This window comes from Amblyomma mixtum, chromosome 10 (genome assembly GCF_055824585.1).
Source record: "Amblyomma mixtum isolate Tamu chromosome 10, ASM5582458v1, whole genome shotgun sequence".
NCBI classification, from domain to species: Eukaryota; Metazoa; Arthropoda; class Arachnida; order Ixodida; family Ixodidae; genus Amblyomma; species Amblyomma mixtum.
The window spans coordinates 23,612,965-23,636,483 of record NC_143021.1 but is presented as its reverse complement, the minus strand read 5'-3'; the positions used below and the strand labels follow the sequence as shown (position 1 = coordinate 23,636,483).

Genomic DNA, 23,519 nt, shown 5'->3' with positions numbered 1-23,519 from the left:
GCTTCTCGGCAGCAGCATTGATTTCTCGAGTTGGTCGCCTGCCTGCGACGATGTCTACAACACCTCCTGCAATCGCCTCACGGCACGACTTATCCTGCGCCACTTTTGCCCGCAAGCACCAACCGAAGTACCGGACCCCACTGGTATTAGACTCGGTGGTGCGGCTGCTCAGCGGAAATCTGGATTGGAAGAACATGTAGATGCTTACGCCAGCCGCACAATGACTAAAGCCGAGTCGAACTACTCCGCTCCCATCGACACAATTCTCCCCTACCGCCCTGATGCATCTAAGTTTACACCTGTCTCTGAAGCTGCCCAAAACTCCGAACACAGCTGCCAGATCGCAAGGTCGCTCACGACAGACACTCAGGGGTGCCGCAAACACCGCCATGACGAAGATCAGCTTGAACCGGCCTTCCCACCCGGTTCGCTCGTGTAGCTTTTTATAGCCTACAGTACTCCCGGCCTCCGCCATCAACTTATTTCGAAATATCATGGTCCCCACTGCGTCCTGGAGCGCACATACCCAGTTAACTAAATGGTTGAGCCACTCACGCCGTCTCCCGATCTCCGCCACCGTGTTCGCGAGACTGTTCATGTTATACGCCTCAAGCTGTACTACGACCCGGTTGTATTGTCGGCACCATGAGCCTCCAGGATGGCTCCTTTTCTCCCCGGGGCCACTGTGAAGAGCACGATGGGCATTAGGTAAGCCGCATTGCCATCGCTCCTAGCGAGCCCTTCCTCAGCCTGGCCGACGGCTGACCGCCACTGCTTCAACGCTGTCTCCGTCGTCCTCGGCGATACCAAATACACCACTGTTACACATTGTTAAAAAAGAAATAACACTACGGTTACGAGTGTTTAATGAGAATGTTTGAGTGCTAGTGGTGGTGTGACAGTAAAAACGCTTTCAAAGGCATGTTTTTTTTTTCTCTCGGAACGCCAGACAGTCGGAGGTAAATCCCAACTTGACCAAGTCTGCAGTGACACTCTGAAGTAGACCTCTTTCGAAAGATCGGTCATAGCACTAACAGTTTAGACACGCGGGTTGAGAGTACTAACTTGAACTTGGTCACATATGAGAACATGGAAACAACACCCACTGTTGAGGCTGAGGTGTTCAATATTTATTTATTTATTTATTTATTTATTTATTTACAAATACTGCTAATCCCAATTGGGATTGTGGCAGGAGGGCTTAGTAAGGTTAACAGAACGTGGTCAAGCATAATTGGAACATTCAACTGGTCAGCATGTTAAGAAAAACAAACGGTAAAACGAAAATACAACCGAGCTGTGACGAAAACAATCAAATAACGCATAAAATAAGGCTAATGTCGGTAGTATTATACAAAGAATAACAAAATGTTGAAACATTGCTAGTTGTTATAATACGCAGACAATAAGTAAACAGTAAATATTATAATCGTACACTGCAAAGGCAATAACACAGTATAGGTGTTTAGTTTTGTTGTGTGCGCGCGAAACCAAGCACTCGTGTTATCGCGTACTGTCTGCGCATGCTCACTGCCCGGCTATCTCTTATCGGGTAGCCCGTGCTGGCTTTAAAAGACCGCTCGCACGGGCCCACCGCGCTCAGTATGTAACCTGTTGGCTTCCTGCCAAGTAGCAGGAATAAACGTTCCTTCGATGCTACGTCTACGCCGCCCAGTTCTTGGATGCCAGACATGACATATTGGCGACGAGGGTGGGACGACCGCCGTACGGAATTCGCAGTGTGAAGAACCTGGCCTCTGTGTAAAAGCTTCCCGCCACGAAGATTTCCCTGCGGTGAAATTCCTGAAACTGGCATCACGGCAGCCGAAACTTCCAAGTGAGTCATGAGTCGCATCGGCCACATTGAACCTTTCGACGAGACCACGAGTGACTGGCGCTCGTACGAGGAAAGGTTGAAAGCCTATCTTTTGGTCAATGATGTTCCAGTAGCAAAGAAGGTTCCTGCTTTCCTAAGTCTCATCGGCCCGAAGACCTACGCACTGCTCAAGTCGCTGACGGCACCGGACGCACCGTCGTCACGAGAGTTTGACAGTCTTCTGAAACTCCTGAGCGATCACCTGGCGCCGCAGTCGTCCGTCATCGCAGAGCGTGCTAAATTTTACAAGCGGTCACAGCGAAGCGGTGAGTCCATTACAGAATTTGTCGCGGAACTTCGAAGGCTGGTGCAGAGTTGCGAATTCGGAAGTTTCTTGGATGAAGCGCTCCGGGACTGTTTCGTTTGCGGCCTGCTCCGCGAGGACATTCAGCGTGTATTATTCACAGAAGACAAGAAGCTAACCTTCCAGAAGGCCGTAGATAGAGCTCTTGCCATGGAAACTGCAACTAAAAGCGCGGCGTTCACGCATAACAGCGCATCCCCGGCGTACGAAGTGAATAAGGTTCGAGGCGAAAAGCAGTCTGTGATGTCGCCAAGCTGCTTCCGTTGCGGGTCACCCAATCATTCTAGCGAAGCATGCCCTCATATCGGCGATACATGTTATAATTGTAACCGAAAAGGGCATATTCAACGCGCCTGCAGGAAAGGAAAGAAAGCTAGGGAGGCAAAGCCCCGGAAACGTGTGAAGATGCTCACGTCCGTCCGAAACGAGTCGTCTGTCCCACTTAAATCAGTCAACGCAGACCCATTTACTGTACCCGTGAACGTTGACGGTGTCCTACTGACGATGGAGCTTGACACCGGCGCAGCCGTATCCGTCATATCATGGCGCGAATACCAGAGGCTGTTTCCACGTAAGCGACTTCAGCCAGCATCGTTAAAGCTGCGCACGTATACTGGGGCTATAGTAAAACCGAAGGGTCTGGCGAAAGTCGTCGTGCACCACAACGACCAGAGCGTGGAGCTTCCCCTGTACGTCGTGGACACTACAGGACCGGCCCTCCTCGGCAGAGAATGGTTGCAAGATATTCGTCTGGATTGGAAGAACCTAGTTTTTTTTAATCACCTTGGTCTCTCTCGAGAAATGTCAAAGCACTGGCAAGAAAAGCTGGAAGCCATGCTAGACAGCCATTCCGAACTTTTCAAGGATGAGCTAGGTACCATCACGGAAGAGCAGGCCGAGCTTGTCCTTCGCGAAGGGTCACAGCCGAAGTTTGTAAAGGCAAGAAGCGTTCCCTTTGCTCTGCAAGGTGCAGTAGAAGCGGAACTTGTGAAAATGGAGAAGCTGGGCATCATAACGCCTGTTGCTACAAGCGAATACGCAACGCCCTTGGTACCGGTAGTGAAGAGGGATGGAAGCCTCCGGCTGTGTGGCGATTATAAAACCACCGTCAATCCCTGTCTGGAAGTAGACCGGTACCCGCTACCTCGGATAGATGACCTTCTAGCAGCGCTTGCAGGAGGAGAGGAATTTTCGAAGATCGACCTGAGTAGGGCCTACCAGCAGGTAGTTATGGCGGAAAGCTCCCGGAAACTACTGACGATAAACACGCATAAGGGATTGTATACTATGAACCGTCTGGCTTTCGGCATTTCGTCCGCCCCAAGCATATTTCAAAGAATTATGGACAACATGCTGAAAGGTTTGGAAGGAGTCAGTTGCTACCTTGACGACATCCTGGTCACAGGCAAGACCAAGCAAGAGCATTTCCATAACTTGGAAGCCGTCTTGTCAAGATTGCAGGAACGCGGTGTGCGCATCCGGCGCGATAAGTGCTCGTTCTTTCAACGAGAGCTCCGTTATCTGGGCCACGTCATCAACGCCGAGGGTGTTTGCGCATCGCCTGAAAAGGTATTGGCACTGCTAAATGCGCCTGCTCCAAAAGACAAGCAGCAACTGCAGTCATTCCTTGGGATGGTCAATTATTACGGCAAGTTTGTTCAGCGTCTGTCGACTTTGGCACAGCCGTTGTACAGGCTGCTAAAGCAAACAACAGAGTGGACGTGGGATGCGTCATGCCAGCTTGCTTTCACGGAGATAAAAGCAGCTATGGCTTCCCCTCCAGTTCTTGCCCATTATGATCCGAAGCGACCGCTTCAACTTGCCTGCGACGCATCTCAGTACGGCATAGGCGCAGTTCTTTCGCAGAAAATGATCAATGGATCAGTTCGACCGGTTGCCTACGCATCCCGCACATTGTCAAGTGCCGAAAAGAACTACAGTCAGATCGAGAAAGAAGCCCTTGCCCTCGTATTCGGCGTAAAGAAGTTTCACTTCTACGTCTACGGAAGGTTCTTCACGCTTGTGACTGACCATAAACCACTGCAAACAATTTTCGGCCCGAAAACAGGCATTCCCGCGATGGCAGCTGCCCGCATGCAGCGTTGGGCGCTGACGCTGTCAGCCTACAACTATGCTCTTGAATTCAAGAAATCTACCGATAATGCGGAAGCAGACTGTTTATCGCGCTTGCCGCTCGACAGCAGCGAAAAGCAATCGGCAGAAGAAAGCGAAACTTTTTATTCGCTTCGTTTGGAAACGCTGCCTGTCACAGGCCAAGACATCGCTCGTGAAACGAGGCGTGATCCTTTACTAAGCAAGGTACTGAACTTCACAAGTGCTGGCTGGCCGTCGCATGTCGCTGAGAAGGAGTTGAAACTTTTCTTCGACAAGCGTTTGGAGCTCACAGTTCATCAAGGGTGTTTAATGTACGGCATGAGAGTAGTCGTGCCTCCAAAACACCGAGCCTTCTTGCTTGAGGAACTTCATCAGGGTCATCCCGGTATCGTAAGATGCAAAGAACTCGCGAGGAGCTACGTCTGGTGGCCTGGTATCGACGCGGACCTAGAGCAACACGTGAAGAAATGTGAAGAGTGTCAACAGCAACGGAACGAACCAGCACCGGCTCCGCTTCATCCATGGTCATGGCCGACTTCGCCGTGGCAAAGAGTTCACTTGGACTTTGCTGGACCCATGAAAGACAAAATGTTCCTTGTTGCTGTGGACGCACACTCAAAATGGCCGGAAGTTTATGTCATGCAGAAGACTACGGCGTACCACACAATTCAGTGTCTCCAAGACCTCTTCTCGCGTTTTGGCGTACCCGAGACCATCGTGACCGACAATGGACCACAGTTCGTTTCCGAAGAATTCAAGAGCTTCGTCAAAGGCTTCGGTGGTCGTCATATCGTGAGTGCAGCGTACCATCCAAGCACGAATGGCCTTGCGGAGAGATTTGTACAGACAATGAAATCTGCGTTGCGGAAAGGACGACCCCAAGACTCCTTGCAGGCAACCTTACAGACGTTCCTGATGACGTACCGCAACACGCCGCATGCGACTACAAGAGAAACTCCAGCAAACCTTTTCATAGGTAGACGACTGCGCACGAGACTCGACGCAGTCAAGCCTTCTGTCGGGGGAAGAGTGGCTCAGCAACAGCTCTCCGATATGGTGCGACGCAAGGCACGTGAGCGACTTTTCAACATCAACGATGAGGTCCTCGTGAGGAATTACAGAGGTCCTGAGAAATGGGTCCCTGGCACTATCATTCAGCAGTCTGGCCCCGTTTCATTCAAGGTTCGAGTTAAGACGAATCGTGGGGTGCTCATTTGGCGTCGTCATCAAGACCAGCTACTGCTCAGCATCGACAGCTCAAAGCAGAGCATCATGGAAGATTTTATTCCAGATTTCGGGGATCCTGAGAGCGCCAACGAGCCACTTCCAGCTGCGGCCCCTGCGGCAACGAACGACCCTCCAGGGGAGCGACGCTATCCACAGAGGGACCGGCGACCTCCTGATAGATATCAGCCATAGCATTAGTTGCATTGTATAATGTAGCAAAAGGACTTTGGGCTCATTAGGAGGAAGGAGATGTTGTGTGCGCGCGAAACCAAGCACTCGTGTTATCGCGTACTGTCTGCGCATGCTCACTGCCCGGCTATCTCTTATCGGGTAGCCCGTGCTGGCTTTAAAAGACCGCTCGCACGGGCCCACCGCGCTCAGTATGTAACCTGTTGGCTTCCTGCCAAGTAGCAGGAATAAACGTTCCTTCGATGCTACGTCTACGCCGCCCAGTTCTTGGATGCCAGACATGACAAGTTTAAGTAACACTGCATAGTTTGACAAAAAAACTTACACATAAAAAAACAAATAACCATGGGTATAATAGTAAACAGAACGCAAGCAACCAGGAATGAATAACTAATAACATGACATACTCTCAACTGCAATATTAAATTTTGTCAATGATGAACAGTTAGTAATAGATGGATCAAGGCTGTTCCATTCTCGAATTGCTAGTGGGAAAAAGGAATTTTTAAAGCAGTTAATATGGAAATGATACTTACTTAATGTATGCGAATGTTTATGACGCGTTGATCTTGCTTCGGAAAGGGAAATATATTTAGTAGTGTCGAGTTTTAGATGTCGATTTATTAGTTGAAACATGAGTTCTAGTCGTGCGACTTTTGCACGGGTCTGCAATGATTTTATTCCTTCAATTTTCATTAATTCAGTAGGCGAATCGGTAATTTTGTATTTGTTAAATATAAATCTGACTGCTTTTCTTTGAACGGCTTCAAGTTTGGTTATATCTTGATTAGTATAAGGAAACCAAACGACGTTAGCATATTCGAGAACAGATCGAACCAAAACATTGTAGGCTAAAAGCTTAGTTTGAAAAGGGGCTAATGTGAGGCGTCGTCTAAGAAAAAAGAGTCGTTTCAAAGCTGTTGAGGTGATTTTGTCCACGTGAGCGTTCCACCTGAGGTCATGGGTTATTAGTACGCCAAGATACTTATGATTAGTCACTACAGTAAGTTCGCTCCCAAAAAAACGCAGTTATTTGCGAAGCCTCTTCCTAGCGCACACCCATAAGAAAGGCGGGCGCCGCGCTAAAGGATGCTTGCACGCGTCCTTGTACGGCGGTGGGTTTGGAAGCAAACATCTCCCGCAGCCAAGGTGGACACTCAATCTACTATATCGGGCTGCAAAAGCAAGAAGGCAAGGGCAAATACCCCTCAAAAAAGGCCCTCCAGCCAATGCCACTGACTGGCTCTCATGACGTCTCGGTTGCAATGCAGCAGTGACTAGGCAGGAAAGGGAAGGAGACAGTCCTTTGTATCCTTACCGTGGAGAGTGTGTTGTTCGTTGTTCGGGTAAGGGGTATTTAGGGATGAAGGTGGGATGTTATAAGAGGGCGCGGAGTCGCTAGTGCTGACGAGCCCACTACTCTTGGCACGGGGATAAAGGATCGTCTCCTTCCCTTTTCTGCCAAGCCTCTAGTGCATTGACTTATAAAGCTCCCTGTGAAACCACAGGTCACTGGCAAGTGCCTCCCTATAATGGGGTCAACCACGTCGGAATGACAATTGGTCGATGCCACAGGCTGCAGGGCATCCTTTGAGGGGCATTTACCCATGTCTTCTTGACTTGTATCCTACTATAGGCCACCCGTCGCCTCCCACTCTTTCTCCCTCTCCATTTCTCCTCTGCCGGCTCTCCCGTAAAGGTGCAGTAAGAGGGCCGTCTTTCTACTTTGTCATCTGACTGCTGACGGGAACGCCTACGGGGAGAAAAAAATTGCTGACCATTACTCTCCTTCCTAATGCGAAATTTGAGCGCAGCGCATCAGCTGTTCCAGCTTTTCGATAGATTGACGCAAAGAATTCGAGCCAGACATGGATGTACATTTAGACACCACCTGTTATTTTTCACACATTTTCCTTCCTCAAAAATAGCAGTTCTTAATTGTCATAAAGGAAGCTTTGTGGTCGGTGAAATAGATGTATATATGCTTGACTTGCTGCGCCAATGCCTGCTTCTCAAAGACGAGGCCTATGCAAGTATTTCGCGAGGTTGTCACAGCCGTGGGAAGCCGCGTTACGAGCGAGAGGAACGGGAATGTTCTCCCACATGAGTGGTAAAAAATTCCTGTTTGTTTGACTTAATATCTACATCAAAATACCCAACCACCCTGCCACCCTGGTAGGTGGCAGAGAGGTTGATCGCGAGAGTTCGCTCACCGTTGTCAGCGCTAACGCATACAGCCCACATCTCTCTCTCATCACCCCCACAGACACGATTCAGGCGTCCACTGACCCAGAGAGCCAGTTATGCGCACTTCCTTCCCTTAAAATGAAAGGAGTGTAAAACGTTCCCGACGCCAATGCCAATGAACACAACGAAGGTCGAAGGCCTATGGCTTCAACGCCGCGTTTCTGGCACAACGTTGTCAATGCCAACGCATGTAGCACACATCTGCTACGACCGCCACGTAGCTTAAACCACGATTGAGGTGTATACTGTTCCAAGAGCGCAGTTATGCGCCTTCCCTTTGGTGCAGATGTCCACCGAGATGTGAGACAGACAGTGGGATTTACTTTTCTCAAAAACCAATTTAAAAATTTTGGCCTCTCCTTTCCAAGCTCCCGCTCCACTGGTTTCTCAGCTTAAACCGCGACTAAGGTGTCCACTGCTGGCTACAACGGACAACGGCGACACACAACGGGGACGGCGATGGCGATGCCATAGAGAAAGATATTGGTAAAGAGCGGACACTCCCATAGGGCCCAGCGGCCCATTTGACTGCAGCGCACCAAGCGGGCGGAGTCTCATAACATCCGGTTTCGGTTTCAACGCGCGCAGTTTGAATGGCTGCATGCGCTGCGCCTCGCTGCCTGGGACGACTTCCGGTTCCGGTTTCAGGGGCGCGCGGTTTGAATGTTAGCATACGCCGCGCCCCGCTGCGCCGTTGGCAGCGTATAATTAAATAGATTTCGAGTGCTTTTGACCAGCCATGAACGCAGCTGCATCACAGCCTTTGCCAAATATTAGCACTCCACAAAAGACACCAGGTTTTGAGTGAAATGAGAACATTTATTTTGTGCAACATAAACAAAGCCGTGGGATGCGCAAGATGGTTCCTGGCCTCCTGCTCAAGTTGATCCTGTTGCGGCACCACGGCACACAGCAGGTGTTGCCGACGGGTGGCATCACCTGAAAAATTCGCAAGTATGGTCATTCTCAGTCACCTTATATTGTAACTCTGTAAACAGTGAAAAGGTGCGAAAGCGGCGAGGGAACGAAATTACGAGCGGAGTAAACATGTTTTTGCGAAACTCGCGTGCTGAACGTCGTTGCGCAAAGTACAATACACATACCGTACTACACGGCAGATACCAATCAGCTTTTTGCAAGCATTTCTACATTCCCCCACGTTATTGTCTACCTTCTAAAACCTAGGTGGACAGCAGAGTACGCGGTTCGAGAATATTTCGTACAAAGACGGCCACAACACGGACTACGAACCAGAAGTACACAATGTGTTAGGAGCACTGAGAAATACACGGGTGCAACGTATGTTTTAAGAAGCATAGAAAATTAAACTATCGGCGCAACAGTTCTTGGTTTTCAAGCTCTTTAGAGTTTAGAAAGCCCGACGCGTTGCCTTTTTTTGCCGGTTTTCAAAAGCGCATTCCTGTGTTGTCAATGCACGGGTGAAATGTGCGTTTCCACGAGCGCAGATAACGGACTCTTTCACACGTACTACATACATACATACATACGTACTACAAGAGTAAGGTTTTTGAGCTTTTCGTGCGTCATCTTTTTTTCCACCAGTCTTGAAAACTACGGTCCCGTACTTGCTGCGCGGGAACGGTCGTCTTCGCCGTTCGCCCACTTTCAAAAAAGTACATTTTAACCTTACACCGACAAATGTCACCCATAAGAAGTTACATATTGTCGGGGGCCATACAAAAACGTGACGTCCCGAGAAAGCGCGAAACCAAGCAAAACTAACCGCTAGGCACAGCGCGTCGGGCCACAGGCCGTGGGCAGGTTTTTTTTTTTGTTTCTACGCGCCGACCGGCGAGGCTGCATCATGCAGCATCATTCCTCCCGCCGCTCCCGCCACGGCGTAGCATGACACAGCGTGCGCGCGCCCTTCACAACTGCGCCGGCGTACTAAACTAGAGTGCTCGAAATGCAGCGTAATTTTGCATAAAGTGCTTGAAATGTAGCGTACTTTTGCAAAAACAAAACATTCCTTCCTTGACGTTGTCACAAACTGCAAGAATGCCGTGAACAACAGCCGGCTGGCCACAGAGCGAGCGCGCCGCTTCACGAACTGCAGACAGGCAACGGCGGCCGGCGCGGCCGCCTAAATTGCATGCAATACAGCGTACTTCCACAAATAAACATTTCTCACCTTGCCGCCGTCATAAACAGGAGGAGTTCTGCGTCGAAGGGCAAGAGAGACGAAAAAAATTGCGGTCTGCACGCACGAACAAATACGCCGCACGCTTTCACGCGCACGAAACAGCCCCCACGATGCTCCGTTGTCTGCCACTTGGATGGGTCTGAGCCGCCGCGCCGGCTACCCGCCCGCGCGCGCGCGCGCGTTTAGAGACTGGTGGCGCCATCCTGGAGTTGGAAGATTATCTAGTGGAGGAGGAGGATTGCGCGTCATTTCCTGGGGCCAGATTTCGCCGAGTGTCCGCTCTTTACCAATATCTTTCTCTATGGCGATGCCGCGAAACGCAGAAACGGGCGTCTAAAAGCTGCGCTCTAAAATGATTCCTCCTTAGCCGTAAACCTGATTAAACGGTGGTTTAGCCACCCACATATGCAAGAAACGTGTCAGTCGTAGCCGCTGGAAACCGTACACAGTCGTGTCTCGTTAATATCGAAACTTTGGTGACCGAAAAATAAAATATCAATAAAGCAAGCCCTTAGTATTAACGAACTGCGAAGAAAATAATATTCAGACAAAAAAAAACGCTATGATTCCTGTCTGCTTCTGTGCATAGTGGTGGTAAGTGAAGTTGAAACAAGACACAACTTTCAGAACCCGAAGCCCATTATTCTGGTCGTCATAAAAATAATGTGGTGCAGCTTTCTACACCCAGTGATCAATGTATGGCACGCTTGAAAGTGTCTCATGGCTGCATGATTAAACTTATACTGCGACTGTTCAGCTCCCATGACCCCAAACTCAGTTGGCTGACATCTGCTGAATAGGCTTTCTACGTAGTGTAAACTATCAAAACAAGCTTTCTTGACAGCCCTTCATGCAATATGGTAAGTAATAAGAGGTGTCGGCCCGGCATGAAACCTGGAATGAAAAGGGCCGTAAGTGCGTCCTTTGCAATTTTCCACTGCATTCTTCTGCTGTCCTGCACTCCAAATGCAGACATTAAAACAACTGGCTGGAGCAGTTGAGATTTTCGTGTCGGCACTGTCCATATTAACGCGACATACATACAAGGACCCCCAATAGGTTACATGTATTTTCCCCTCTCCATTGTCCGCACAGCTAGTTTCCATAATAACGAGCAGTAAATAAAGTTTGGAATGCAGAAAAATTGTTCATGGTTCGAGTCATACCCGCTGCGGTCGCTCAGTGCTTAGGGGTTCGGCTACTAAACCGGAGTTCCCAGGTTCGAACCCAGCCCCGGCGGCCGCGTTTCGATGGAGGCGAAACGCAAAAGCACCCGAGTGTTGTGCGACGTCAGTGCATGTTAAAGATCGCCGGGTGGTGGAAATTATTCCTGAACCCTCCGCTACAGCAGCTCTTTATATCTTCTTTCACTCCCTCCTCTGCCTCTTTCCTTACGGCGCAGTACGGGTGTCCACCGAGATGTCAGACAATTGCTGCGCCATTTCTTTTTCTCAAAAATAAATTTCGATTCAGGTTCGAGGCATGGATATTAACGGGGGGTCGTATTAACGAGGCACGATTGTATGCCATAGATTCTTAGTCTGCCCAAGTTCGAGGAGAATGCCGTGACAACTGTAGCCACCCGTTTTAGGGGCGAAAGAAGAGCACGTGCCGCCTCGCAGTTATAGACAACATTGAAGAAACTGTCTCAGATACGTATTGCCCTGCGTAAGCAAATACATGTGAGCCTTTGATGGCACAGTGGGATGCGAGGGACCAAGCGCAGGAGATGTAAAAAACGGCTCCCTCACCCTGTGATTGCTGCGCAGTGCGGAGATCACTGACCCGTCAACGTAGCGGTTTGGTCAGAGGCTCTTTTCGCAAGCATTTCACCCCAGAAAAAGTCCCGCACTAGGCCGGGGAGATACTGTACGAATGAGAAAACCGATGGGGACCCGGCGGCACTGGGGATCGAATCCAGCATCTCCCGAATGCGAGGTGGATGCTCGACCAGAAAGCCGCCGTTTATAGTAGAACTCACACTTCCTCGGATATTTTAGCAAGGCTTTGTGCATTAAACAGATGACCCGACACTTGTTGTGGTACGAAAGCCTGAGAGCATGCAGGCGTGCTATTGAGTCTTCGCAACGCTTTATCTCTTCCTCTGTGTACGGCGCATAATGTTTCGATGTGTTTGCCGTACAGCTGAGCAAGCCCTACGGCGAAGGTCCTTCTTCGAAAGCTGCCGTTTCGACTTGCTAATGCGACACGCACGCACGCGGTGACGGCTGTCGTTTTGCTGCCCTAGTGCTGATACCATTTTCTTATGCACAACGTCACTGCGAATCCGCGATTGCGTATGCCGAGAGAAAGCTACTCGAGCGCCTTGGGTGACTGGTCCTGATTCTTGTTTAGTCTGGTACCACAAAATAAGCGAAATAAGCAGTTCCGCACCGCCTTTCCCTTTCTTCACTGTTTTCGTTTCCGTGCTTTTTTTCTTTTCCAGCGTACATGCGCCAATACATTGCCGCAGGACGGCTTTCTCACCAAGGACAAGCTGAACAAACAGCGCTCCCGTAGATGAGTGTGGCATGAAAGTAAGTACTATGGTTATGGGATTTAATCTTCTTTTATTGCCGTGCTTGGGTGTTGACGTCGCTTGGAAACGAAAACATTCTCGTCGAGCCGCGTGTGAGAAGCTTGACGGCCTTGAGCGACTGCCTCTATTTATTTACACCGAAAATGGGCATTTGAGTGGCTTCAGAGGCGGAGATAAACGCGACCATCCTAAATGAACCTGGTCACTGATCAGTGCACGCATTGGCACTAGCGTAAGCTAGACGAAGCAGGCAGGTGCTTTAGTTGAAGCGAGAATGGAAGATCTGTGAAGACTGCCCGGAAGATCTTAACGTGAGATAGTTACACTTGCATTAATTCACCTTGGGAGCGAAAATAGTCGATGAACGACGAAGGGGCGCTATTCTTCCATTGCAAATTTATTTCCTGAGCTAGGAGTTATCCACCTTTCGCAATGCCGTCGTAACGTATCAGATATCATTTCAGAAAGTTCACTTTTTTATCAACGAATACAAAATGACGGTGCGCTAACCCATGGTTGCCCGCCTTCTTTAACACGAATGCTCTCTTTCTCGCTTCGTCATATTTATTGAACGCCTCAAAAATACGTCGAACATGCCGGGGAATGGTTGGTTTAGTTCGGTGTCGAGGGGTTTAACCTCCCAAAGCGACTGACGCTATGAAAGACGCCGTAGTGAAGGACTCTAGATATTTCGACCACCTTGGGTTCTTTGACGTGCACTGGCATTGCACAGTACACGGGCCTCTAGCTTTTCTCCTCCATCGAAATGTGACCGCCGCGGCTTGGATCGAACCCGCGAGAATAGCCACTCAGCCTCGGCGGCCGCAGGAGGCGTAATCAGGGATAAGTTATATGAAGGGAACACACGGGGATATATATATATATATCTATATATATATATATATATATATATATATATATATATATATATATAGGGGCACGGCACCGCATCGAGTATGCAGCGTACTCAGCTACTGCTATTGCAGGTGACCGTCACTTGGGCCGTTTGCTCAGCACTTCCCGGCACGTGCAGACTGCGCACCGATGACGCGACACCACCTCGGCTTGCCTTGGTAATCACGGCGCCGAATCCAGACCAGACTTTAGCGCACATCTGGCAACGGCGATTGGGGACTACAACGGACACCACCGAAAGAGGACTTAAAAGCCAGCCAGCAAGCGTCCACTTCGGGCACGGCACCGCATCGAGTATGCAGCGTACTCAGCTACTGCTATTGCAGGTGACCGTCACTTGGGCCGTTTGCTCAGCACTTCCCGGCACGTGCAGACTGCGCACCGATGACGCGACACCACCTCGGCTTGCCTTGGTAATCACGGCGCCGAATCCAGACCAGACTTTAGCGCACATCTGGCAACGGCGATTGGGGACTACAACGGACACCACCGAAAGAGGACTTAAAAGCCAGCCAGCAAGCGTCCACTTCGGGCACGGCACCGCATCGAGTATGCAGCGTATTCAGCTACTGCTATTGCAGGTTAGTTACGTACGGTGTGCTTCATGCATTAAGAGTAACAACTGCTGTTTGATCGCGGTGTCGTGCCCTCTTGAGTGGATTGATCTCTTCAAGCGTTCTAATTTACTCCTGTGTTCCCTCTACTCTGCAATGCTTGAGTTGCTCCTCTTGCTTTCTGGCGACGTTGAGACGAACCCAGGTCCCATGTCAAAAGCTGAGGCAGATGCGTTTGCCTCGGCTCTTGAGTCGATACAGAAACTAGAGGCCGCACAGGAGGCGCTCTTGGCAGAATTAAAAAGTGCAAAGGACAAACAAGCTGCTACTGACAATGAACTCATCATTCTAAAAGCCAAAGTTGCGGCGCTTGAGTTGGCCACTCCCTCAGAAAGCGCTGCAAATTCGAGCGTGAACGGAAAAGGAAGCAGAACTTTACGTGATGTCACAGATCAGCTGCAAACAATAACTTCAAGATGTGAGGACGCAGAAAACAGGCTCAGACGAAGTAATTTGCTGTTTTTCGGGATAGAAGATGACCCTGGAGAGGACAGGGCTACCCCTGAAAAGGAAGTCATAAAATTCTGCTCTGAAAAACTGCAAACTGCAACAACAAGTTCGCAATTCGAACGCGTACATAGGCTTGGGAAATACCAAGAAGGAAAGAACAGACCTATAATAGCTAAACTAACTTTCTTTAAAGACAAGCAACGCATCTTGTCATCTGCACACAAATTAAAAGGCTCAAAATATTCAATCGGTGAAGATTTCTCCCCAGCTACGCGACAAGCTAGAAGGAAGCTGCTGGACTTCGCCAAACCTCAAAAAATTCCTTTTAAACTGTCAGTTGATCGGCTGCTTATAAGTAATCAGACTTACACGTACGACAAAAACACTGATACCGTTGTCATGTCGCAAAGATAGCTAGACATAAGCACTTGCTCACGGGCTCTTCCACAGTCAAAGCTACCAATCAATGGGTCTTTGTTGACACTAACTTACGCAAACATACGAAGCATCATGCCCAAGCGCGAATTAGTTTGCTCTCTGCTTGACGATAACGAATCTAATATTCTTGTTCTTACCGAAACATGGCTAAATCCTGACATTACAGACGACGAAATTCTTCCTGATAACCATTCTTATAATATTTACCGCAAAGATCGAACTAGCAAGAGAGGCGGGGGCGTTCTTCTTGGTGTTAAAAAATCATTATCTTCACTTATTATCGACTCGAACTCATCTCTTGAGATTGTGTGGGTTGAAGTAATAATAAATACGACCAAACTACTGGTAGGTGCCTGTTACCGTCCACCTGACTACAGCACTTCTTTCGTTACAGAACTACGCAATAGCATATCCACGGCCCTCCAGCTCTGTCCTGCGCATTCAGTTTACTTATTCGGTGATTTTAACTTTCCGCTCATAAATTGGCGTAATCTATCATCATCTTGTCGAACATCTGTGGATTTTCTTAACTTAACTTTAGATCTTAACCTGTTCCAGGTCGTTAACAAACCAACCCGTGGTACTAACATTCTAGACCTTATACTCACCAACACCCCCGAAACCGTTGAATCCGTAGTTCACCTAAACGGCTTTAGTGATCACGATCTACTTCAGGTTACAATTAGTGTTCCACTACCCTTTTCAGGGATCTCAAAGAAAATAATACGTGATTATAACAAAGCAAACTACTCTAAAATAAACAATGAACTTGAAGTATTTTTCAACCGCACGCTACTTCCTTCTTTTTATAATCGCTCGGTGGAAGATAACTGGGTATGTTTCAAGAATAAAATGTCTGCTCTAATTAACAAATATATCCCGTTGATCTCGATAGCAAATGACAAAACAAATCCTTGGTTTACTAATGCCCTACGTAAGCTCAGGAATAAAAAGAAACGTCGGTACAATACCGCTAAACGCGTCAATAATGCTCCTTCGTGGGAAAGGTACAGCCTTTGCTTAAAAACGTACTGTTCTGCCTTAGCTGCAGCCAAAAATAAATATTTCTCCACAGATTTACCTTCTCTCTTAAATTCGAATCCGAAAAAGTTTTGGCGAATTATATCACCTGACCGTGACTCTAACAAGATAGCCTTGCATAGCGATACAAATACTCCCCTCCCTGACAATGAGTGCCCCTCTGCGTTTAATACGTTTTTTTTCATCGATTTTCAGCCGCGAGGATCATACCAATGTACCTGATGTTGCTGACTATGACTGGCCATTCATGGAAAGTATTGAAATCTCGGTGGAGGGAATTGCATGTCTTATTAATAATTTGAAGATTTCTACTTCATCTGGTATTGACAATATTAGTTCCAAGATATTAAAAAATACCATTTCTATATCCAGTAACATTCTGTACCATATATTCAAGCAGTCTTTGTCATCGGGACAGCTGCCTAATGACTGGAAAATGGCAAAAATCATACCCATATTTAAAACTGGGAATAAACACTCCCCGGAAAATTACCGTCCAATTTCATTGACCTGCATTTGCTGCAAGATGCTGGAACATATAATTGCTTCTCATATTTATAATCACCTCGAGTCCAATAATTTCTTTTTTCGCCATCAACATGGTTTCAGGAAAGGATTATCATGTGAGACACAGTTACTCGAATTCACGACTGACCTGCACCTTAACATGAATAATAACCAGCAGACCGATTGCATTTTCCTTGACTTTTCCAAAGCCTTTGATCGTGTAGCTCATTGTCGCCTTATTGCTAAATTAACTGCACTTCGATTTGGCTCCTTCACCCTAACATGGCTTCGAAATTTTCTTTCGAATCGTCAACAGTTCACAGTAGTTAATAATATTGCTTCGTCTCCTACTTACGTTACTTCTGGTGTGCCTCAGGGCAGCGTTTTGGGCCCTTTACTCTTCCTAATTTACATAAATGATTTGCCACTTAATGTTTCTTCTCGCTTACGTATTTTCGCTGATGACTGCATTATTTACAGATCAATTAACAGTACTGACGACCACCTGGCCCTTCAAAATGACCTTAGCCTAATTCATAGTTGGTGTAACACCTGGTTAATGGCTTTAAATGTGTCAAAATGTCAGGTAATTTCTTTTAGTCGTAAGCGTGATAACTCACATTTTTTATACAACGTCAATAATAAAGAATTGTTACATACAGTATCGTATAAATATTTGGGTGTTCAACTAACCGAAAACCTCTCCTGGACAGACCATATTGCAGCCGTTTGCGCAAAAGCTTCAAGGACATTAGGTTACCTACGTCGTAATCTGGGTAATTCACCTTCCAACATCCGAAAATTGGCCTATCAGACATTTGTTCGTCCACAGCTCGAATATGCATCATCCATTTGGTCCCCACATCCTACATACTTAACCGACATGCTTGAATCAGTCCAGAACCGAGCTGCCCGTTTCATTTCACGTAATTATAGCCATCACTCCAGCGTAACGCAAATGAAACTCGATCATTCCATACAGCCTTTAGTTCTTCGCCGTTATATCGCTCTGTTATCCTTGTTTCACAAATATGTTTATAATGCCACACAATCCACACTTCATACCCAGACCGCCTCGAACACGTCTCGTCGATTAAATAACCACTTAAGTTTTGCGCGCATGTACGGTACGACACATGCTTTTAACTTTTCCGCACTCCCTACCGCCATTCGCTTGTGGAACAATCTGCCTGATCACATTGCTTCCGAGTCAGATCAAGAAAAATTTCGTCATCTCCTACACGAGCATTTTTCACAATAGCACTTACAAATCACTTTATCTTGTCTCTTACACTTGGCAATCTGCTTTGAACTTCTTGTGATTTTCTTTTTTCATTGCTACCTCGCTCTTGTGAATTGCTATTTTATGCTGCGTCGTGTGTTCACTTGTATGCCTTGTATATATTATTGCTTTTTTGCGTCTTTTTCCCTGAATATCACTTCACGAATTGTACTCCCTGATATGGTCATTTTTTGTGTTTTTTGCGTTTTTCTTTTTTTTTCTTTTTTTTTTACTTTCTAGTATTAATGCCTTACGTTAAGTTTTACTCATGTTATTTCCTTAAGTGTACCTTTGTGGCCTTTCATTACTACAGTTGTTCCTGTTTCATGTTTTGCTGCTTACTCTGTAACCCCCCTTACACAATGCCCCTATGGGGCCTGTAAGGTATTTTAAATAAATAAATAAATAAATAAATATATATATATATATATATATATATATATATATATATATATATATATATATATATATAATGCAGCAAAAAAGGGAAAATCTTGGCACGGTATGTAGTAGTAAGAACGTAGACCAACGTTTGAAACACTTGAAACAATTTATTGACGTTTCGACCGTGGAACGGCCTTCGTGAGACATTCTGACGAAGGCCGTTCCACGGTCGAAACGTCAATAAATTGTTTCAAGTGTTTCAAACGGTGGTCTACGCTCTTACTGTATATATATATATATATATATATATATATATATATATATATATATATATATATATATATATATATATATATATATATATATATATATATATATATATATATATATATATATGCATATAGACATTTCCAATCATTTACACACACACACATATATATTTAACATATATATATTTCGTTCGTGCTTTTCATAAACAGAAAATTATTAGTTTAATTTTGTCGCTTAGAAAGAATTGATGAGAAAGCAGTAGGAAAAAAACAGCCATATGCCGTGGGTGGTATCCAAGCCCACGACCTCCGAATTTCGCGTCTGGTGGTCTACTGTGCTGAGTTGCGGTGACGGGTGTCCGATCTTATGCTTTCATGAGTATTTATGTTGCTTGTAACCTGGCCTCTATAGTGCTCAGCTGCGCCACCATTGTCCATAGCAGCAAACATAGTACATCTTGTAGTATCGCTAGTGTCACGTGGACCATGATCAAAAGGTACGGGCGGAAGCTATGCGAAGCGAGAACCCTCTTATGCTACCTATGGAATGAAGACTGCCAGAACCGAGGCTCTGGTTAAGGTACTGAGCCGACAACCAAAGAAAAATTAAATGCTCGTAATGACATAGGATTGAAAGAAGCCAACAGGGTTTCAATTTTTCAATTTCAATTTATTTTTCCATGTACACATGGTGAGGGCCGAGGGAAAAAAGCCAGAAATTTCGGCTTGACGTGCCCCTCGGCCCCTACATGGTAGGGCAGCAGGTAACATAAATGTTTTAAACAAATAGCATCTCAAAATGCAAACAATAGTTATCAAAAATGGTTTTGCGTATTATTAGAAAATGACAAGGAATGACGTGTACAACAAAAAATGGTAACAAAAAAAGGAAACATAAAAATACACGTCATCGAACAACAGGAATTCGGTTACTCAAATTAGGTCAACACTCTACGGAAACGAAAGAGATAAAGAAGCAGTGAAGGGATAAAGAAGCAATGAATCTATAAAGTGGCACATACATCGTGTATAACTTGCACATGCTCGTGTATAACCGAAACCAAAGAGAACCCGTTGAGATGACTTGTCGTTGTTGCGTATTTTGTTACTTTCTTGTTTCACCAACTGTGCTTAGCTGTTTTAAGTTTTTGTCATGTTTATTGTCCCCCGATTGTCCCCCCATGCCATAATGCCCTTGAGGTGCTGCAGGTACTTGTATAAATAAATAAATAAATGAATAAATAAACCGGGAAATGTTTCTGTCCATTTATTTTATTTAGTAGTGTTGGTCTGTTAGAGATTCATGGCTTAATTATTTTATTGCTTTAATACGAGTGCTTTTAAAGCAGAACAAAAAGAACAACCGCATGCCGCCGGTCACATTCGAACCTCCAACCTCCTAATTCCGCTTCCGGTACGGTTTTTCGTCTGCTCTCTAATCAGCTATATGTAAGTGACAAAATAATTGCGCCATTAATCTCCTGGCGATGAACACCACTTATTAAAAACTATCTAAAGTTCCCCTTCGCTCCTTGGTTTCGTTGACTGTTGGCTTCATTCGGAAATATATTATCGTTCCGTAGCATAACGGACTGTTATTTTTAGGGCGTTAGCTCTACTGGTCGCGTTTCGAGCCACCGAATTATACTGATTCCGCGGATAGAATACAAGAGTGCGGCGCCCATAGCAACGACATTTTAAGGCGATAACCTTTAATGGCTCATGCTCGCTGTGTCCGTCCGTGCGCTGGAATCGTGCCAGCTGTGGCCTCTAGTCCGCGTAGCGGCACAACCGCCTCCCATCCCTAGTCACCGGAGCGCCGGTAGGGGGCGCAGCTGTGCATAGCAACTGACAGTGGCGGAAAAAGCAGTGGCAGAAAAGAACGAGAAAACTAACCAGTAAGAATGCCGGTCATGAGGACGGGGATAGAAAGAGCATTAGACGACAGGTTAAAAACGCGGAAGTTAAAAACTGGATGAATTCAATGGAAAAGAAACATAGTGTAGAACTATATCGATTCTGGAAAAGGCAGATCAGGAAAGAATTTTTCTATGATAACTCAAGAGGCAGTGCCCTACTTTTTGAAGCTAGGTCAGGGTGTCTTAGAACGCGCAGCTACAAAAATAAATTTAACGAAGAAGATGACACATGTGCGCTGTGTGGTAGACATGTGGAAACAATTGAACACCTCATACTCAAATGGGATGGTATCCATCCGGATGTCGATGCAGGCACAGTCAGTCTTCCTGACGCCCTAGGGTTTAAAGATAACAATGGTCCTGCAAATAAATCTGCAGTGGACGTTAGCAAAAAGCGATTGGAGGATTGGTGGCTGAAAAGCAGAGATGTGGCATAAGGTTAGAATTGTAGGAAACCGTATGTAAAGATGATGGCGAATCTTACAGAGAATTGCCAATACAGTAAACAAAAAATATAAAGAAAGAAAAGCTGAGCATGGCGGCAATTGCCACCACCCCGTTTCAAAGGGGGCGCTCCCATCCATCCATCCATCCGTCCGTCCGTCCGTCCGTTACACGATAAGGGACCACAGTCCCTCAAAAAATACAAGAGTACAGTTCGCGACAATGGCAGGTGCCAGCGTGATGCACGAACAGCACAACACGAAGCTATGCTATGTCGATCCGGTATATATATCGCTGTCTGGCAGGCGTCCTAGTCGGGCTGCTAAGTCTTGACCTTCGCGTAAAATTTGTGTGCAAACCGTTTGCCGCAGAGTGCCCCGGATAGTTTCATACGATTCAGCGTTTTGCCCAGCTTAAACGTACTAGTTAAGTTAGAGTCAAGCTCACGGCATTGATTGGAACCGGGGACTTACGTACCCCATCGACGTCTTTACGAATATTGACATGAACATTGCGGCTCAACCGTTTGTCGCAGAGTGTTCGGGGTGGTGGCATACGATCTTGCATTTCGTGCAGCATAAAACACCTAGTTAAATTCAAATCTACCTCGTGGCAACGATTCGAAGTGGCGACCTATTTTAGATGTGTTAACGCTCGATATTCGATCGCTGCCTCAGCGTCGGCTCGTTTTTTACAATAATCAGCAAGGTGATCTATGCCATTGATCTTTACTAATAAATTGTGCTCCCGTGCGCCTTCATCACCTTCTTCATCAGCCAGAATCAACTCCTTCATCGGCCGATGGAAGGCCCGTGTAGCCGGTGCAAATCTCATTGCAGCTGCACAGGGATTTCTTGCAGAATATTTTTTGTAGAGTCACGTAATCGGTGAACATGCATATTTACACACACTGCCTTCTTTCTTCTGCGTTTAGTCATACGTGCGGTGGAGAGGGAGAAGAGCAGGTTGCCTTTTTCCATTCTAGCAGAAACCGTGCCTTGCGGAATCAGTTTGTTCGCAAGCGGCGGCGGCGGGATTTAATGACGAATTCAGGGATGCTGCGTGATACATTTCCGTACGATTCTATCCGGTCGTTACCCTCGGCCAGTTGGACGTACTGATCCCAACAAGAGCGGCAGCGGGAGGCAATGATGAGGGAAGAAAAGAATCATTATGCAATTGAATTCGAATAAATTTTTTATGTATGCCCTGTGGAGACGCGACCCATCCCCTGTGGTTCGCTTCCCCGCAGTGCACCCTCAACTCGTCCGCGGTGATTCGCTTCCCTTCATTGCACCCTCCTTAGTAATGTTACTTTAACTAACAGGGGAGGGCGCTCGCGTCGCAGCGCCACGAGCGCCACGGATGGCGTGTTTCCAGCGCGGGCGCGGGGGAGAGACGGGTCTCTTCTGCTCGGCACTGGGAAAGCGCGCGGCCGTGTCGCGCGCCGTTCCGCTCTTCGCCGGCTGGCGTCTCGTGGTCGGAACATGCTCCCGCCAAACCCGTCCCCTCCGGCCTCGGAGTTTTCCTTTGCTCTAGCGTGGGCGGCGAATATTCGCTCGTAACTGTGTTGGTTACGCATCCATTAGATTTTATTAAAGCGAAAGCTTTACTACTTGCACTTTCAGCCTTTGCCGTGGCGCGGCGGTGCCACCATTGACCTTTAGTTGACCTCTGTGTGACGTCATGTGTGACGTCATGTGTGACATCACGCCGAAGAGAAGGGCGACCGACTCGCGCCGTCGCAAGCCGCGGCGGTGCCACCACCGGCGCCTAACTCCTGCGCTCTCCGCTAGGAGCGCGATTGCGGCGTTACGCTGAAGAGATTAGGTTCGACTCACGTCGCTAGAAAGCAGTAGCTGTGCCAACCACCAGGGGCTTAAGATTGCTTCGCGATCTCGCGCCGTCCGTGTGCGACGGCGGTGCACATGAACGGCGGCCTGACTGGACTGGATTGTACTGGAGTGGATTGGATTGGATTAGAATAGATTAGATTACATTCGATTGGATTGCACTAGATTGGATTGGATTGTATAACAGATGCATCGCCACAAGTCTAACCACAAGCACCACCACCCGCTACACTACCAGCTGAACCATGGCGTAGGTACGGATATTGCTTTCGCAATTACCGGGCTTAACCAAGCTAAGCCGCAGCGAATTTTATTTTAAATGACTGAAAAAATTATGCTAAAGAGAAGAAGGAATATACCAATGTACATTACAGAAAACAACGTTAGTCCACGCAGCTGTCTACACGGTGAAAACAAGGTTCTAAAAAGCCCGAGAGCATCACGGAACGCTGCCAGATTCAATCACGAAGTCACCGCTATTGGTTACAAGCGCCGACAAAATGCGGCAAGGCGCCCTTAATCAAAAGAAGGTCAGTTCACATTTATGCAACGGACCTGTTTGTTAACGTTGCGACACAGCCAACGCAAAAGGAAAATCTATCAAGAGAACAAATGATCTCGACAGTGGGCAAACCGCGCGCCACAGGGTATACGATAATGGCGTTTTTAGAATTGAGCTGCCAGCCTCATTTACAACTTCTCTAGCGGTGTGCAATATTAGATCCCCTGTTTGTTGTGCCCT

The 23,519-nt window shown here is 47.1% G+C and overlaps 2 long non-coding RNA genes across 3 annotated transcripts in view; one reads left to right on the top strand and one right to left on the bottom strand.

Annotated features, from left to right (window-relative positions):
* LOC149325358 (uncharacterized) overlaps window positions 1-23,519 on the top strand; it is a 186,691-nt gene that overhangs the window by 96,010 nt on the left and 67,162 nt on the right. Inside the window, exons 2-3 of one of the 2 annotated variants that reach the window (XR_016286385.1) lie at window positions 12,569-12,659; window positions 13,648-18,301. This is a non-coding gene — a long non-coding RNA (uncharacterized LOC149325358). Of the gene's footprint in view, window positions 1-12,568; window positions 12,660-13,647; window positions 18,302-23,519 lie in introns of those variants that run through there. The other variant, XR_016286384.1, reaches the window with a different exon arrangement.
* On the bottom strand, window positions 8,757-10,420 carry LOC149325359 (uncharacterized). The gene is made up of 2 exons (XR_016286575.1): window positions 10,111-10,420; window positions 8,757-8,897 (listed from the first exon to the last, which is right to left on the bottom strand). It is a non-coding gene; the product is annotated as an uncharacterized LOC149325359 (long non-coding RNA).